The following is an 18,805-nucleotide window of genomic DNA, read 5'->3' as shown; positions in this document are numbered from 1 at the left end:
GCCATTCTAGAGAGTATGCAGTGTACTGAGTGTATCCTAGTATACACTACACCCTAGTGTATCCCAGTGGTTTTCATTGGCTTTTCTTTAATGACCAATGACATTGGGCAGCATTTCATGGACTATGTGCCACCTGTATATCTTCCTCAGCAAAGGGTTGCTCAAAACTTTTGCCCATTTTTACAATTAGGTTGTTTGCCTCTATAGCTCAATTGTAAGATTACATTGTACACATCTTTCATTTAACATATTTTTTATAAATATTTTCTCATCTATATCTTTTCATTTTTTGTAACTCTATTTTGAAGAGTTAAAGATTTTAATGGTGAAAATTTCAATTATTGCATTTTCTTTCTTATACTTTGTGGGTTTTGCCTTCTGAGAAGCCTCCCAAACTGAAAGTCACTAAGATTTTTCTCCTGAATTTTATAGTTTTAGCTTTTAAATGTAAATACGATCCATTTCGGGCCTTCCCACGTGTCTCAGTGGTAAAGAATCCGCCTGCCAATACAGGAGACATAAGAGACGCAGGTTCAATTCTGTGTTGTGAAGATCCCCTGGAGAAGGAAATGGCAACCCACTTCAGTATTCTTGTCTGAGAAATCCCATAGACAGAGGAGCCTGGTGGTCTACAGTCCACGGGGCCTCAATGTCAGATACAACTTAGCAACTGAGCACACACACATACATGATCCATTTCAACTAAAGTTTTGAATACATTTCAGCTGAAGATCAAACTTAATGTTTATTTTTTGCATATGGCTATCATTCCACCACTATTAACTAAAAAGACTATTATTTCCAAATTGAATTACCTTGGCATGTGTCAAAAACCTGTTGTATGTGTGGGTTTACCTGGACTCTGTCCTATTCCACTGATTTGTTAACATCCAATCCAGCATATTAGTATCTTAGTTACACCTTGACATAGAGAGTATAAGACTTCCAACTCTAATTTTCTTGCTCAAATATACTTTGGCTATTCTAGGTCCTTTGTATTTCTATCTGAATTGCAGAATGAACTTGCTAGTTTCTACAAAACGTCTGCTACAATTTTGACTGTGTTTGCACAGAATCTATAGACCATTTCAGGAGCAGAGATTTCTTCATCATGTTGTGGCCTGTGATCCATGAGCAAGATCCTGTAAAATATTCAATGTAGACAATAACATCCTCTGTGAATAATGACAGCTGAATTTTTCTTTACACTCTCAATGCACTTTATTCCCTCTCCTCTCCTTCCTTCTCCAGCTCTAACCACTGCTACACTGTTGACAGAGCCAGTGGGAATGGCTGCCCTTGTCTAGTTCTTGAACTGAGGAACAGAAGCCAGTCTTTCACCATGAAGCACGATGGTAGCTGTAGATTTTCCACAGATGACCTCTATCATCCTCTTCCTGACATCCTGAGAACTTTGGTTTGGAACAGACGTTGGATTTTTTTTTTCAAATATTTTTTCTGGTATTTTGTTATATGTGCTGAGTTGATCACATTGGCCTTGCTGGACACCCAGACCCATCTTCTCAGCTTGATGATGCCTAAGGGTTCCCTTGTGCCCCGTTATGGGCTATGGCCTGGAGACACTTCTAGAAGCAGAACCATCGTAGGGCATACCCCCCTTGTGTCCTTCCCCCCGGATTCACCATCACTTGCTGCCTCGTGGGCATCATCTAGATACAGCTCCTTCATAAGTTGTTTCCTACTGTTTAGCTGTTTCATGAAGGAGAACAAATCTAGACGCTCTTCCTCCATCAAAGTTAAAGACTGATGTCACCCCGTCCATCTGCACAACCTTCTCAGTTGCCAGTCTCCAACTTGCAACTTGGTCTTCAGACCTCAAAAGCTACTCACAGATCTCCAGACGCTTCGTATCTTTTCATATTGTTTCCTCTGCCAAAGGTGCCCTTATCTTCACCTCTATAACCTGTCGTCCTGTAAGATAAAGTATAGCTGCTACATCCTCCCAGAAAACTTCCCTGTCCTTCCGTAAAAATCAGGGCCCCTCCGGTGTGAACCCCACTGCCTTCCGCTTGTCACTGTCACGTCGGTACCTGTGGGTTGTGGCTATTTGAATCAGGACATCTGCCATAGTCTTCCTCACTTTCCTCAAATCAAGCTCATGATAGGAATTGAAAAGTTGACAGAAGGAAGGGATGCTAATATATAAACCATTTCTCTGCCTGCTTTGGCATAGATGTGCCTGTATTTTCACTGGAGTTCCTTGATATGATACCTTTTAATATTCTAATCACAGGGAAGCCTGGTGTGCTGCAGTCCATGGGGCCACAAAGAGTTGGACATGACTTAGCGACTGAACAGCAACTTCCCGGGTGGTACAGTGGTTAAGACTTCACCTTCCAATGCAGGGGTGTGTGTTCAAACCCTCGTCAGGGAGCTAGATTCCACATGCCTCCAGGCCAAAGACCAAAACACAAAACAGAAACAATATTATAACAAATTCGATAAAGACTTTAAAGATGGTCTGCACCAAAAGAAAGTCTTAAAAAAAAAAAAAGAAATTAACATTATTCAAGGGTGAGAGTCAGCCTAGGTCTGTTGAGATACAAAGTCTTTTCTGTGCCATGATCCCGCTCTGATGCCCCCTAAAATAACTGGGAATCTTAAATGAGGCTGGGGTGAAGAAAGACATAGATAAAGACAGACTGGAAAAGAGAACAAGTGATCTTTATCACAGTGTCTATCTCGTTAATTTTTGCAGTATTTCTTCTAGTGTCAATCCTTCACATCCAACTGAGTGTCCCAAGGAAAAGACTGTTTTCTGCAACCTCATATTTTTATTGAGCCTTGTTGCTGCTTAGTCGCTAAATCGTGTCCGACTCTTTTGCAACCCCATGGACTGTAGCCCACCAGATTCCTCTATCCATGGGATTCCCCAGGCAAGAAAACTCGAGAGGGATGCCACCTTCTCTAGGGGATTTTCCTGACCCGAAATCAAATTCACATTTCCTGCATTGGCAGGAGGGTTCTTTACCACTGAGCCACCAGGGAAGCCCAATATTCAATATAAGTTCATGCAATTAACAACATAAGTGTAAAAATGTGTGATCAGAATTTCTACACATTTTTGACTTGGAATTAAAAGTTGTATCGCTAAAACAAGGCAATAGCCTATATTTTTTATAGAGACCTGAAGAAATAAATTCCTTGATGATCATATTCATATATTTCTGCTTTCTAGCACAATAACCTGAGATAAATTAGTATTTAGAAAAATTCCATAACACATTACCTTTGCACTGGCTGATGGTTTTTTTCCCAAAGCAAACCTCCCTCCTTGGTTCAGGGTCACAGACCCCTGCTTTTTGTCCTGCAGATACCAGCTGATACCAATCACCTTCCCTGTTCCATGCTTCAAACAGATCATTGGCGGTCTCCTTCAGTACATCTCCCTGTTTCTTGTGGTCCAAAGCTTACTTTCCAATACCCATTTCCCCCACCTCCCATTTATTATGTAACTAAGATGTATTTTAAATCGCAAACATAATTATATTTTTACAGTCTAGTGTTCTCATTGCAGAATCCTAGCTAAACTTTTTTCTTTGTGACGTGTGACTGCTTCAGGAATACGCACACATCTGTGGAGAGCCAGCCACCCATTTGTCTGCTTAACAATATATTTGGCAGTAAATGTAATTGTGAATGTGGCTCTGCAGGTCAGTGTGTCGGGCAAGCGTAGTGCTAACATGCGGCAGCGGCCTTCACTCTACAGCTGTATTGATTACTCAAGCCTTTGTGTATCCAGGGTTGGGCCACTGACTTGAATGCACATCTAAGCAACTCAGAGAAGACTTAGCAATTTTAAATGTTCCTTCTCTTTCCATGAAATTGACTCACACGTGATTCTTTAAATGCTTTTCACATCCAGTTTGAAACCGAGAGCCTGTTCGGGGTCAAGTTCAGTGTGGTATTTCATGGTCCTGAAAAGGAAAATGAACTTTTGAAAAAAGAATCAGATTCTCATCTCCGTTAATGGCAGGCAAAGCACCGGTGTGCACGGGTTTTGCATCAAATCTAAAAGATAAACTTAACTGATGTGTTTTCCAGTTCAACATTAGCTTTAACATGAACCGTGAGACTCTAACGTTTCACGAAGGAAGTTTGTAATCGAGACGCATGCTATTTGAAACAGGTGGAGACCACGCACAGCTTCCCTTGGAAGCGTAATGTCAGAGCAAATAACAAAATAGAATTTATTGGGCAAATAAGGAAAGCCGCTCCAAATTAAGAGTCACAATGATTACTGTGTAAGGCATGTATGGATTACTTCTTATTTTCCTAATAATTGCTATCGCCGTTATGCTGCTTCACAGATACATTTTCCTCTACTGTTAATAGTCTCATTTTATTGAAATACATCCAAGATTGGACAGTAAATCTGGATGTCAAGCATACAAGGGGACATGCAGGAGACACTTTAAAACTGGGTTTCAGTCCAAACCAAAGTTTCATATGTAGAGTAAAACCTCTTCCTTAAGAGACTTGTATCCACAACAATGAACATCATGGTTTCTGGTATTTACTTTCTTCAGCAGAGGAACTAAAGAAATGCATGCTAGGAATCTGAATGAGCCTTGGTCATCAGGAACACATGATAGCAGTCTGAAGGTCACAAAATCAAGTTGTAGTAAAGCCAACATGCCCAGAACACCAGCCCAGCCATGATGACTCCATTTCCCCAAGTCTGCGTTTCATGATTCTTCACTCAGTTTTCAATAATGGAATTGTCATCCATCACCGATGATGTCACAATGTGTGTGTTCAGTCACTCGGTCGTGTCTGATTCTTTGCAACCCCATGGACTGTAGCCCCCCAGGCTCCTCTGTCCATGGGATTCTCCAGGCAAGAATACTGGAGTGGGTTGCCATTTCCTTCTCCAGGGGATCTTCCTGACCCAGGGATGGAACCCATGCCTCTTGCATCTCCTGCATTGGCAGGTGGATTCTTTACCACTAGCACCACCTGGGAACTCTGATGATGTCACAACCCAGTCCCACATTCAGAAATGTCACAGTTTCAGAGGAGGGAAAGTCAAAATGAACATTTACTCAACAGGAAGTTCGTGTTACCCTTCCCCTCTGTGTTAGGACCTTTGTAAAGTTGTGTTAAAAGGAAGTGTGGATCAAAAACTGTAGAAATCCTGTTAGAAAGTGGAAGATCAGGGACAGCTTTCTGGAGGTGAGGAGAGGGCAAGTGAATGGTAGCCAGACTGCCGTCAGGGCATCCTCCATTCTAGAGGCTGGATTCGTGCCTCCGGTGTGTATACCTATATGACCAAGGGCAAGTCAAGAGTCTGCTGTGTGCAGCGTACAGGAGGAAGTAATGGAATGATGTTGAACTTGTTCAGTTCAGTTCAGTCACTCAGTCGTGTCCGACTCTTTGCGACCCCATGGACTGCAGCACTCCAGGCCTCCCTGTCCTTCACCAACCCCCAGAGCTTGCTCAAACTCATGTCCATCGAGTCAGTGATGCCAACCAACCATCTCATCCTTTGTTGTCCCCTTTTCCTCCCACCTTCAATCTTTCCCAGCATCAGGGTCTTTTCTAGTGAGTCATTTCTTCACATCAGGTGGCCAAAGTATTGGAGCTTCAGCTTCAGCATCAGTCCTTCCAATGAATATTGTGGGGTATGATATTGACCTTGTGGGGTATGATATCTACTTACCTCTGTAAGAAGTCCTTCACCCACATCAGGAGGAAGCTGGGGCTGGAAGGAAAGAGTGTCGGTGCAGGACGGGGCCAGCCTGTGTGCAATCTCATCACTTGTAAATGGGCCATAGAATGGCTAGATTACGTGGCACGTGTTATCTGTCGTGTGAAAGTGAGGAAAAGTCCTAGGACGGGACTTCCCTGGCAGCCCAGTGGTTAAGAATCAGTGCTTTGATTGCCAGGGACATGGGTTCAACCCGTGGCTGGGGGACCAGGATCCCACATGCCGTGTGGTGCAGCCACAAAGTAAATAAATATGAAAAAGAGAAGTCCTAGGAATACATCTTTCATTCCCTCATGCAAAACTTTTCACAGAAGGGAAAGAAGTTGAAAAATCAAATGAGGCCGATCATTCAGACTTAAAATCTGGACCAGGATCGAGCAGTGTTAACAGAAAGGAGATGCGGCGAGTGGGTTTTCAGGACGGTTAGACTAAGAACACTGGTCTTAGCAAATGCTTCGGCACAATGAACACAGCGTGCACCCCATGTTCAGGTAACTCACGGGGCTGCTTGCTGACTCATAAAGTATAACTTTACCGGTGCTTTCTCATTACATGTTATATTCCTTAAGTTAATCTAGTGGCTGGAGTCTATATTAACTCTCAGCTCTACAGATGGCTTGGAGGCCAATAAACAATTATACACGTTGAGTCCTCTAGCACTGCATACATGGATTAATGTTTCAGCAAACTAATTAAAGTAGAGGAGTTTTGAGCCGAATGCTACCCTAGAGGTTTTTAAAGTAAAAGTCAGAAAAACTCATCACAATCTTTGCTTATAAACTTATAGTTAAAAGCAATTTCAGGGTATAAAACAGAGAGCAAGTTAACATCCACAAAGTAAACTGATCACTGCTGATAAGCCTCGTTACTCAGAAGATGGGGACTCTGAGGGTCCAGGCTTCTCTAAGGCTATCCATTTGCCATGCTAGAAAGCGTGTTCAGCCACTCAGTTCTGCCCAGCTCTTTGCAACCCCATAGACTGTAGCCCACCAGGATCCACTCTCCGTGGGATTTTTCCAGGTGAAAATGCTGGAGGGGGTTGCCATTTGCTACTTCAGGGGATCTTCCTGACCCAAGGATTGAACCAATATCTCTTGCGTCTCCTGCATTGGCAAGTGGATTCTTTATCACTGAGCCAGCTGGAAAGTCCATCCTAGGATAACGGGCCACGAAAGCTTTGAATCACCAGATGGCCACCAAGTTGCCTGGAAGAGAGTTGCAATCTTCAGAGTTACACGCAGAGAAATGGCAGCAAAAACACAGAAAAGATCTTGATAAAAATATGGAACCTGAGATGACAGCAGACTTCTCGTTATTAAAAACCTCCATCAATTCAAGTTTATACCGCATAAAAATATTCTCTACTCCAAACATATTTCAAGGGGGTCCAACACTTTTGAAAAAGAAAATCTCAGATTGTAGAAGAAAATCACCCTGTCAAGAGCTAAAAACAATGAAGCTAATAACAATTAGAAGCGCTGCTGTTTGAGAAAGGTTGCCAAGGGTTATTCTATCAAAGCAATGCAAAACACCACTTAGAACATCAAAATGACTTGTGGTAATTATGTTCATGCCTTTGCTGTTGCATATAGATGAATATGCCTTGTGGAAAATAGCTGCACTTCTATCATATGTGTGCAATTTTTAAACGGTGTCCTCTTTCTGCAACGAATATGACAAGTTTCACTCAAGCATTAAATTTGGATTTAGGAATATCACTTCCCTGGTGGTTCACATGGTAAAGAATCCACCTGCAATGCAGGAGACTCGGGTTTGATCTCCAAGTCAGGAAGATTCCCTGGAAAAGGAAATGGCAATCCACTCCAGTATTCTTGCCAGGAGAATTCCATGGACAGGAGCCTGGCAAGCTATAGTCCATGGGGTCGCAAAGAGTCAGACATGACTGAGCTACTAATATTTTCACTCCTACCCCCTCTGATGAGGTCTCTCGAGGTTCCACCTACACATGTTCCAACTGTCACTTTCTCCTGAGCTGATCTATCTTCATGGCTTTAGTGACCAATGGCAATGCTTCTGTATCTTTGATCACATTTCATTACCATGGAGACCCACCATGACTGATGACTTCAATCAATTTTAGCGTTAAGATATTCCAGAGTAAAGCTATTGTCATATGTAGGCACACGTCATGAATGAGTTTGCAGGGAGTAGCGTGTAATATTTCATCTTATTGAAGGAACTCAAACAGCCTAACTAAATGATGTCCCAAAAGAACCTGTGACCCTTGTCGTTCCGTGGGTGGTGGCCTCCTGTTCTCTTACTGGACTCCAGTGCAGTGAGATTCTCGCCACCATCTGCCTGTCACCTGAACTGCAGCAGTTGTGGTCCTAATCTCTTCCATGTGGAGGGAAATAGCATTTATAAGTGTACTGGGGACATGTGCATCTTATGCAACAGCAGCTGGAAATCTTAATTTTCTCCACGCAGAATACATGCAACATGGTGTGAAATCACACAAAGTTGTATGAAGTCTTCAATTCAGACACCTCGTTAAAAACTTGGCTACATACGCTCCACTTAAAAAAAAGGAACAGACCACATACATGAATGTAGGAGCATGCACACATGATCCTGAAATATTCTGATGGGCAAAATTCATATGCATGCCTCCTAATGTCAGTCATTTCAGTCAGAGACTGCATTGTGTGCATTAGTCACGCAGTCGTGTCTGACTCTTTGTGACTCCGTGGACTCTAGCTTACAAGGCTCCTCTGGCCATAGGACTCTTCAGGCAAGAATACTGGAGTGGGTAGCCAGTTCCTTTTCCAGGGGATCTTCCCAACCCAGGGATCGAACCTGGGTCTCCCATACTGCAAGCCGATTCTTAACCACTGCATTAGACAAGAGAAAAAAATGAATTTTGGGGTTAGGATGAAAGATTTTAGAGTGCAATAAACATCCCTAATACCAAATGTCTTAGAATGATGCCACTTGTTCGCAATCTTGAATTCCAAAAGTGACTTCTTGTTCTGAAAAAAGTCATCATGTTCCTTTAAAAATGCATGTTCTCAACTGGTAGAGAGGCCAGCTCAACACATTTTTAACAAAATAGATAGTGGCCAAATATATTGTCAAACTGATGCCTGTTTCTTCTTAATGGAGCTTAGACTGTGAAAACAGCATGACAGACTTAAGGCAAACGTGCTCTGATCTCATGCTTGATCAGAAAGCAAGAGTGAATGGAAATCTTGCCACCCCTCCACTCAGTAAGTGCCTGTCTGGAGTGAAGGTGACACAGGAGATCAAACGTGTGGACCCTTCCTCTGCCTCTTCAATTATGATCGACTTGCCACCTTAAGGTCCCTAAACACAGGTCAGTCCCTCAAGTGAAGAACAAGAATTTGATGCTTTACAGGTGGCGCTATGGTAAAGAGCCCACCTGCCAATGCAGAAGGCATAAGAGAGGCAGGTTTGATCTCAGGATCAGGAAGATCCCCTGGAGAAGAAAATGGCCACCGACTCTAGTATTCTTAACTGGAGAATCCCATAGACAGAGGAACCTGATGGGCTACAGTCCATGGGGTTGCAAAGAGTTGGACACAACTAAAGCAACTTAGCATGTGAGCACAGAGGAAAAACTGGTCTGAGCTTCTCTTAAGTGGTGCCTTCCTGAGACATCTTTAGTGGTAACCTTGTCTGTATGCAGTTTTTCCTTGAAGTATTGATTTTAAAGCATCGTCCTCATGGATGATGAGACTACTGGGTAAAAATCAAATCCTGCAGTGTAGCTGGTTTACTATGATTTGGGCTGAAATAGAATTCCTAGCACAAGAAGAAAAACATGTCGAATGTTCAATTCCTTAAAGCTCCTACATGTTTTCTGAATGATCTAAACGGACTGGTGATATGGCTTTTGTATTTTCATTAGAATTTTAAATCACATAAGTAACACCTGCTCATCTTTGAAAACTTAGAAATCACAAAAAACCTTACAGACACAAAACAATTAGTGTTTTTGTACCTCTGTTTCCAATACACATATTATTTTCTATGTTGACATTTTTCAAACAACAATCTAACTTGAAATTCTTCTACTGGGAATATTTATATTTAGTGTGATTTTAACAACACTCAATTAGTACATCTTAAGGACACAGCAATTTATTTAACCAGTCTCCTGTTGTACTCTAGTTAACATTTCCATCATTTTATTAAAAATGATGAAACAAAGTCATACATAGACCTATCTTTAAAGAAAGACAATTCTTGGTATTTCTTTAGGACAAATCCCTAAAAGCAATCTTTCTGGTTCACAGGAAACAGACATCACTTTATCTGTTGAGGTAGGCCAATGCCTTCCAAAAAGATCATACAATTTACTCACCGCAGCAATTTAATTACAGTATCTTTTTTCCACCATCCCCACAAGCCATGGATATCCTAACTCATTTTTTCCTGCTTCACACTCAGTTTTTAAATATTTAATCCTTTTTGGGGGGTAGGTAACTTTTTTTGGAGTATGATTGTTTTACAATGTTATGTTAGTTTCTGCTGTAGGAAGAAATGAATCAGTTATATATTTACATATATACCCTTCTTCTTGGACCTCCCTCCCAGCCCCCCATCCCACCCCTCTAGGTCATCACAGAGCACTGAGCTGAGCTCCCTGTGCTATACAGCAGCTTCCCACTAGCTATCTATTTTACACATGGGAGCACAGCGTATATATGTCAATCCTAATCTCCCAGTTTGTCCCACCCTCCTCTCCCCTACCCCGTGTTCACATGTCTGTTCTCTGTGTATATGTTCCTATTCCTGCCCTGCAAATGGGCTCATCTGTATCATTTTTCTAGGCTCCTCGTATGTGCATTAATATGCGATGTTGGTTTTCCTCTTTTGAACTTACTTCACTCTACACGACAGACTCTAGACCATTGCCACTAGGATAGCCTGCCATAGCCGTGTGGTCCTGAGCCACATGACTTCAGAAGACATCAAATAGCCTGAGTTAAATAGGTTAACGGCTGAGACAAAAATACCAAAATCCCAGTGACTTCACACAACAAAAAGTTCATCTGTTGCCAACACGCCAGTTCAGTGCAGCGTTTGGGTGGGCAGCTAGCCACGCAGCCGTTCAGGGACCGCAGCTTTGTCCCTCTTCATCCTTCTTGTAATTCCATCCCCCTGTAGGGCCCTCACCGCCTTGACTGGATCTGCTGTCTGTGGTCAGCACTTGTGAGAAGAGAGCAAATCTTACCTGGGAAAGTTTTATGGTCACGGCCAGGAAACAGCCTGACCCACCTGCTCAATATTCCATCAGGCAGAAGCTCATCTCAGGAGCACACTTAGCTTCAGGGAAGACCCAGACACGGTCTAGCTGTACGGCCCAGAAGAAACACAACAGATTTGGCCAATATCTAACCATCTCTGCCACAAATACTAATATTCGCTTTTGTTTTAATCTACTTAGGGAGTTTCTACTTTTTTTAAAAAAAAGAGAGAAGTTAGTCCCTTCACTGTGATTTGAAGTGGCCGCTGATATGTATGTGCCTATATGCCTGCCACTGTATGAATCTGTGCCGTTCATCCTTGTAGTGCAATTTTCCATTTTACTTCTGCAGGTTGGATGAGACTATTATCATTCCACTTTCCCCCCTAATAAACTGAAACTAGGGCTATACTTTTCTATTCTGGTAATGGTTGCTGCAGCATGAATAGATGGATTCATGAGAAGATGGATTATGAACATAAAACCTGTATTTCCCCACAAGGGCTTTTGAAATATCCATTTCAGCACTACTCCTCCCCGATATCATGTCTAACATGATGAGAACTTTCACTTCATCTTTCTCTGTTCCCTCTCCCTTCAGACTGTATCTCCTCCTTATCACTACTTCCTCCAATGCCTAGCTTTTGATACAACTTGGGAGAAATTTGGGAGAAGAGAATACTCCATGTAGGAAACCTGCCCCAATTTAAATGACTATACGATAAATTAAACACAAAGAAAGTGAGACAGAATTAGTTGGCAAGTGATGCAAATTATTTTAAAATTCCACAGAAATCAATCAATAGTGATATTTAAACCAGGACGAAAACAATAAAGATTTTAATATTAGATAAAAGATCTCTCTCTAGTATTGAACATTCTTACACACACACACACTGACACTGTTTACCATGCAAGAGTTCACTGACACTGTTTACCATGAAAAAAGAATAATTATTGAATTAGAGATAAAGAGTATGTGCCATTACAAAATAGCAAAAGAACTTAAATAGAACCCCAAGGAACCACCAGCACAAAAAAGTCTGCTCCTAAGGAGCGATTTTCTAGGGTGATAGATTAAATGCATTCAAATAGGTACTAAATGAAAGCAGAATGGCTTTATGAGACAAAGTACAAGTACAAAGAACAGAATCTCTCATTTATCAGTGCCAAAGCAAATAGAAAGTCTGACCTGAGTCTTATCAGCTGTGTTCCTAGCAGAGTCAACAAGGAGCCAACTACAAATATCAAAAGCAGGAGCAACAACGAGAAAAGTTTGGTGCTTTTGTCTGACTGATAATCAGTTCAACCTCCCAAGATTTTCTTTTAGTGATTTCATTTCAAAGAGATTTCATAAGTTAACTCTTTGGCATGTTCTTATCCTCTTAGCAATCATTGTCCAGGGCTTTCAAGTGAGCAAGAAAATATCTGCCTCAAAACTCAGACTAGGTTTTTTTTTTTTTTGAACAGCTCTTGCAGCCATTCCTACCTTCTAATAGCAAAGAAATAAGCTATTGATGTAGAATTTGAACAACAGCAGAAAGGAAAAACGGGACATCAACTCTCCCAGGCAGATGTCACAGCTAGAAGGGATTAGGATGGGAAACATTTACATAGGTAAAATGCCATCTCTCGGTCTCCTCTGGAAAGAGAATCTGACTGCAGAACCGTTAGAACCCACACACAAAGTCCAGCTCAGACTGAAAATGGAACAAGTGAATTTCCATTCAAGTTATCTGTCTACCAGCTGCTCTCTATGAACAGGAGAGCTCCCTCCACTGGCCATTCAGAACCTTAAGGAAGCTGTGGGTCTCAAGTGAGCGAGAGGAACCCACTAGGAATCTCATTAAAAGACAGCCCCGGGGATCCTGGAGTTTCTGCTAAAGTAGGTCTCAGAAACGGCCCTGGAATCTGCATTCTGAAATTTATCTTCAGGGATTCTAGGACAAGCAGTCCCTAGATTTCTTCAGGAAGCACCAATAAAATTGCAGAGACTCAGAAAACCTGGAATTGCCTTAACTATGTTCTCAGATTTAGAAAATGGATTCCTTCTCTGTTGCATTTCCTTTGGTCTGCCCCCAAATCAGTTCCAAGATAACACAGTTCTCTTGGAAATAAATCTTGGAACACCGCTGATTCTCTGAGCTGCGCCACAGGACCAGATGAAAACTTGGACTGCGAGAGTCATCCACACATCCTTTCCTTATGGAGAAGAAACATGTATGGACAGGCATAAAATGCAAAATTGAATTATTTCTTTGTAGTGCTAGATAAGGTTCATAAGCAAGGGAGAAGCAAGTCACCAAGGAAGAATCCAAAAACCTGGCCATGACCTTTCCTCTCTCCAGACAATTTTGTATTCCTTTGCTCCAACACCTTAAGCCAAAGTCTGTGCATGGTGCTAATTAATGTGCAATTATGTCATCAATTATACACATCAGTGCAGGGAGATAAGCTGTACAACAGTCCTGAAGTCTTGCCCCCAAACTTACTGTCTCAGTCTATCATGTGTAAATAGTAATATTACCCAAATGTGATTCTGAGATATGAGACGATACAATAAAATGCCCATCGTAGCAGTCAACAGCTTTTATAAATGGTCACTGCTTTTGTTTTTGTGACTACATTATTACTATCAAAAATAACTTCACTGTAGGAATCATGAAACTAGGACACTGACAGATCCCCCTTGACTCATCACCAGTAGGTGTTAGAGCATTAAATCAGGTAAATGTTCTCAATTCCAACACCTCTAGTACTCTGTCCACAACCCCACATAGATTGAAAGTGGTAAAATATTTTTTAAACATCTATGAACTTTAGTCAGTATTCAGAGTCCATGACATATAGCAGGAGTAATATGTATATTACAAGGAGATGGATGCTATAATAGAAAACCATAGACTGAGTGGCTTAAGTGACATATTTTGAAGTTTTATTGAATTTGTTCCAATATTGCTTCTGCTTTATGTTTTGGATTTTTTTGGCCGTGAGGCATGTGGAATCTTAACGCCCCAAGCAGGGATGGAACCCACACTCCCTGCACTGGAAGAGGAAGTCTTAACCACTGGACCATCAGGAAAGTCCCCTTAAGTGATATTTATTCAGCAAAGTTTTAGAGGCTGGGAAGTCCAAACTGAAGGCACAGTGCCTGGTGAAGACCTGCTTCCTGGTTTGCAGATGGCTGTCCTCTTGCTAATTTCTCGTGTGGTTGAGAGAGCCAGCTAACTCCTTGACCTCTTCTTATTGGGGCACTAATCCCATTCATGAGGACCCCACCCTTGTGACCTAACTACATCCCCAAGATCCCACCTCCAAAAACTGTCACATCAAGATTAGGGTTTCAGTATATGAACTCTGGAAAGACACAAATGTTCAGTCCATTACAGAGAGTTCAACAGTCAAAAAATGTGGCCACTTGGGGTATTTTGCAGGAGAGAGAAGGTATGGAAACATAGAATACTGCCTTTGTCGTCTGACATAAAGAACAAGTATAAATCTGAGCTCCATGAGTACACATCAATCACCAGTTATTTTGCAGTTCCTTATTTACCTCTGCTGCCCAAATGTGACCTATTTTATCTTTGAGTTTTTTCCATTGTGTAGGATAATCCTCTGTGCAGCAGCTAGAATTGCCTGGTAGGCAAAAATACAATAACATTACAGCTAGAAAGTGCAGGATTTGGTCAGAAAGAAGCAAAAGATAAAGAGTTAGTTATCGACCCCGTTTCCAACACTCTCCAGCCTTATAAAAGTGCTCTGTGGTTGATAGGGCTCCAGGAAGTCCAATTCCCATTAGTCAATGAAATAAGCTTGCCAGCTGGGCTAACCTCCCTTCAAATATGCACAATAGGGACATTACTGGTGGCACGCAAAGAGAAAAACAGGACTTTTCTTCAACAGCAGATCGTTTTCTCTTGAGAATCTTCTCAGAGAAGGGCATCTGGGCATTCCCTGCTATTTTTCATTTTTCTTTTTTTTTTTTTTTATCACCTGAGGCTTACCTTCACACAAACGAATTAGACCCATCAATTAAAAAGGGGTGGAGTGAGAGAGGCCCAGGGAAACCTATTGCACAATCATAGCACAAAACTGCAGAAATCATGAAGGTGAGCAATCTTAAAAAGTATTCAGTACTTTTACGCAGCCCACAAGTATTCTTCAAATTATGCAAATGAATTAATAAAGTCAGAATTCATTTAAAATGTATATCCCTCCACCACCCCATCTCTCCAGACACAGAGCTCTCTGGGCCTACATTCACTCATTTTTCTGTTAATCAGTGAAGGTAACTTTTTAGCCTCCCAGGGTTTGGAAAACAGAGAGCTTTAAGCCAAAGCAAAAGATGTCTTCGACTGAGCTATGCCAAGAAATCAAAATGAGCTGCCCTTCCATTTGAAAGATAGTATTGAAAGAAATAAGCAAAGGTATTTTCCCTGAATCAAACAGAAATCTGTTCATGAAGATATTCACACAATGCCTCTACCATCTAGTTTCAAAGCTTTGCAAAATGAAACCATTTAACATTTAAGACATTATCTTAAGTATCTTATTATCTGAGATATTAAGGTATGCACCTTATTTATCTTAATATATAATATACTAAGTTACATGATGACTTTTATAAGAAATAAAGAGAGGAAAAAAACAAAATGGTATAAAGAAAAGAAAGAAATACTAATATATATGCTCTCACTAAATCGTACCAAAATGATTTTAAATTAATGCTTTCATAACAAGTACTTAATAAATAGATTTTAAATACTTTCATATATTGTAAGTACTGTGACCCTACAATTTTAATTCAAACTGAAATTTTCTGTGTTTTAAAATATATATCTAGTTATTAGCATGAGTTTACAGCAGTCTAATCCACTTCTGTAAAACTGTTTGCACCAAGAAGTAAAACATGACTCGGTGACTTTGTTTATATTATCAAATTTCTTGGCTATAAATGTCCTCGTTTCCCACACAGCACAGAGGTAAATATTATCCTGCTCTGCCTAATTATCACGAAACCCCAATTAGGAGAGTTCAAATCCATCACCTAGGATTGTACGATATATTCCCAGTACTGTCAATATAGACCATGAGTTGTGTATGTTCTAGGTATGATTTATATTAGTGGTCAAAACCTTCATTACAGTGGCCCATAAAATATTAGCTTATAGTCACCGGAATGCAGCTTTCATCATTCTCTTTCTATGACCGTAGAGCAGTTCTGTGAGCACAGCATCACACTGGAGAAAATAAAACGCAGTTAAGTCAAAATGGCACGGCTAATGCCCTTTGGGAGCTCACATTTAAAATGGAAATATAAGCTTACCCCTGAGAAAGGACAAGAGGAAATGGGCTTAAATTTATAGAAAAAGGCGACAAGGCATTTTCCCTCTGGCTCTTCCCTCCCCTAGGCTATTCACGTGGTTGCTAACTGCCAGGTGAACAGGAGAAGAGGGTGAAGAAGATGAAGGCATTATTCAAGGATGACCATTATCTTATCCTGATGTGGGGAAAAAAAGGACTGCCCATCTGCCTCATCCTTTCTTCTTCATTTAGACTTTTTAAAATTTTAATCTATTTATTTTTGACTGGGCCGGGCCTTCTCTAGTTGCGGCGAGTGAAGGCTCCTCTCCAGCGGCGGTGTGCGGGCTTCTCACCTCAGTGGGTTCTCTTGTTGCGGAGCACGGGCTCTAGGGCTCTAGCGCTTCAGTGGTTGCAGCTCACAGACTCCAGAGTGCAGGCTTAGTTGGGGCACACATGGGCTTAGTTGCTCCGCATCATTAAACTTTTTAAAAATCTTATTGGGGCTGTACCCAGAAAAGTTGAAATGACAAGATCCATTATCCATTACTTTTAAACAAAGTTAGGAAAGTAATTATTAATAACGATTGGAAATCTCTGCTGGAAGTCATAACAAGAGCTCCCAAGATACAGTAAAAATTAAGACAGTGGTTTATTTGTTTGGAATAGCACTCCAGAAGTTTTGTAATTTCCTCATTACTGGCTTCAGGGACCTACTTTCATCCTTCATCTCTTCTTATGAAATCGTCGACTAAACCAAACCAAATTGCCTCCAATAAAACTGGCTTGAAATACTCTCAAAGTGTCAGAAATCCAAATTATTTAGTATAGAAAAAATCAAAAAAAAAAAAAAAGGTGGTGATGGGGAAACATCACCATCTAGATTGAATCTCAGCTCCAAGAATTTTAACTGAAGCTATGAGAACCTAAAGAATTTTCTCAATTATTTTTAAAAAGTTTCTCCTCACCTAAAAAGAGAGGCCTTATTGGTGAAGATTAGGGATAATAGATGTGAACCACTTAAGAGTAGTGACATAACAAAAGAAAATTAATGAGAAAGCAGAGAAAATGTCTCAGAACAAAGATTTGGGAGAATTAGATAGAACAAAGAAGAAAAAGCAGCCAAGATGAATAATCAGGGGAATAGTGGGGAGGAACTGGAGGCAGAGAAGTAAAGAAGGAAAGCCGTAATGAAGAAACATCGAGAATTTATGGGGGAGTGTGAACCAATATAGATGAGATGTAAATTCCCAAACATCTTAGAGCAAATACTCTTTTTATCTATTTAGTTTATATTTAGTGCGAAGATTTTGTCTCCCCAACCAGGGATCAAGAACAGTATTTAGCATTTCTTTATATTTCCATCCACACTCAAGACTGTATCATCACAAAAAAGGGCTATGATAATTATGCCACAAAGATAGTAGTTGAAAAGGACCGCAAACACACATGAAATGATGAGACCTTAGGTGAGGTGCCTGCACAGAACAGAAAGGAGACCATGAACACACTGGGGTTTCTCCAGACGAGAAAATGAGATGGAGAATTCAAGCACAGGTTGGAAATCCAGAGTGTATGCATAGAGTTTAAGGAAGAGTTTGCAGCTGGGAAATGAAGTATTAACAGTACAGCACTGAGCTGAATGTGTGAGCCTGGAGCAGACACAGACAACTGTTCTGACTTCAGCTGCATAGACAAGTTTGGAAGAACACTCTTTTAAGCCTCAATTTCCTTAACTTGAAATTAAGTCTAATTATATCAATCTTAATGTGAAGTTAAAAGAATTTTCTGAATGTCAATAACTTCTCCCAGTGCCTGGGACACAGTATGACCTCTGTAGATAAACATCACTGTCATAATTATTGTTAGTATCACCACGATCGTTCACTCTCAGTCAAGGATGCAGGAAAGAAATAGAAAAATAGATATATGACTGGAAAGGGATCCGCAGAGACAACTCTGTGCCTTAGGAGAAGAGTAGAGAGTCACTGAGCTTCCCTGGTGGCTCAGATAGTAAAGAATCTGCCAGTAATGTGGGAGACCCGGGCCCGATGTGGCTCCAATACTTGGCCATCTAATGCAAACAGCCAGTTCATTGGAAGAGACCCTGATGCTGGGAAAGATTGAAGGCAGGAGGAAAAGAAGGTGACAGAGGAGGAGATAGTTGGATGGCATCACTGATTCAATGGACATGGACTTAGGCAAACTTCAGGAGATGGTAATGGACAGGGAGGCCTGGCGCTGCAGTCCATGGGGTCACAAAGACTGGGGCATGACCTGGTGACTGAACAACAATAATAAAGTCACTGCTGCCGGGAGGAGAGTAGGTGTGGAGGAAGGTTTGGGAGCAGAGGAAAGGACAGCTGGCTGCTCACCAAGCTTTGTTCCATGTCCTGTGACGGAAATGGTAACCCACTCCAGTATTCTTGCCTGGAGAATCCCCAAGGACAGAGGAGCCTGGTGGGCTACAGTTCACAGGGTTGCAAAGAGTCAGACATGACTGAGTGACTCCGCTTTTACCTTCACTTTTTCACTGTGACTCA

The 18,805-nt window shown here is 41.2% G+C and overlaps 1 long non-coding RNA gene across 1 annotated transcript; it reads right to left on the bottom strand.

Moving 5' to 3' along the window:
- Positions 1-1,436: 1,436 nt before the first annotated feature.
- LOC145530577 (uncharacterized) lies at positions 1,437-18,490 on the bottom strand. The gene is made up of 4 exons (XR_014071912.1): positions 16,619-18,490; positions 16,137-16,201; positions 2,234-3,938; positions 1,437-1,932 (listed from the first exon to the last, which is right to left on the bottom strand). It is a non-coding gene; the product is annotated as an uncharacterized LOC145530577 (long non-coding RNA).
- Positions 18,491-18,805: the final 315 nt, after the last annotated feature.

This window comes from Giraffa tippelskirchi, chromosome 12, assembly GCF_054371585.1.
Source record: "Giraffa tippelskirchi isolate mGirTip1 chromosome 12, T2T-mGirTip1v1.2.pri, whole genome shotgun sequence".
NCBI classification, from domain to species: Eukaryota; Metazoa; Chordata; class Mammalia; order Artiodactyla; family Giraffidae; genus Giraffa; species Giraffa tippelskirchi.
The sequence above is the reverse complement of the archived record's forward strand: the minus strand, read 5'-3'. Positions and strand labels throughout refer to the sequence as shown.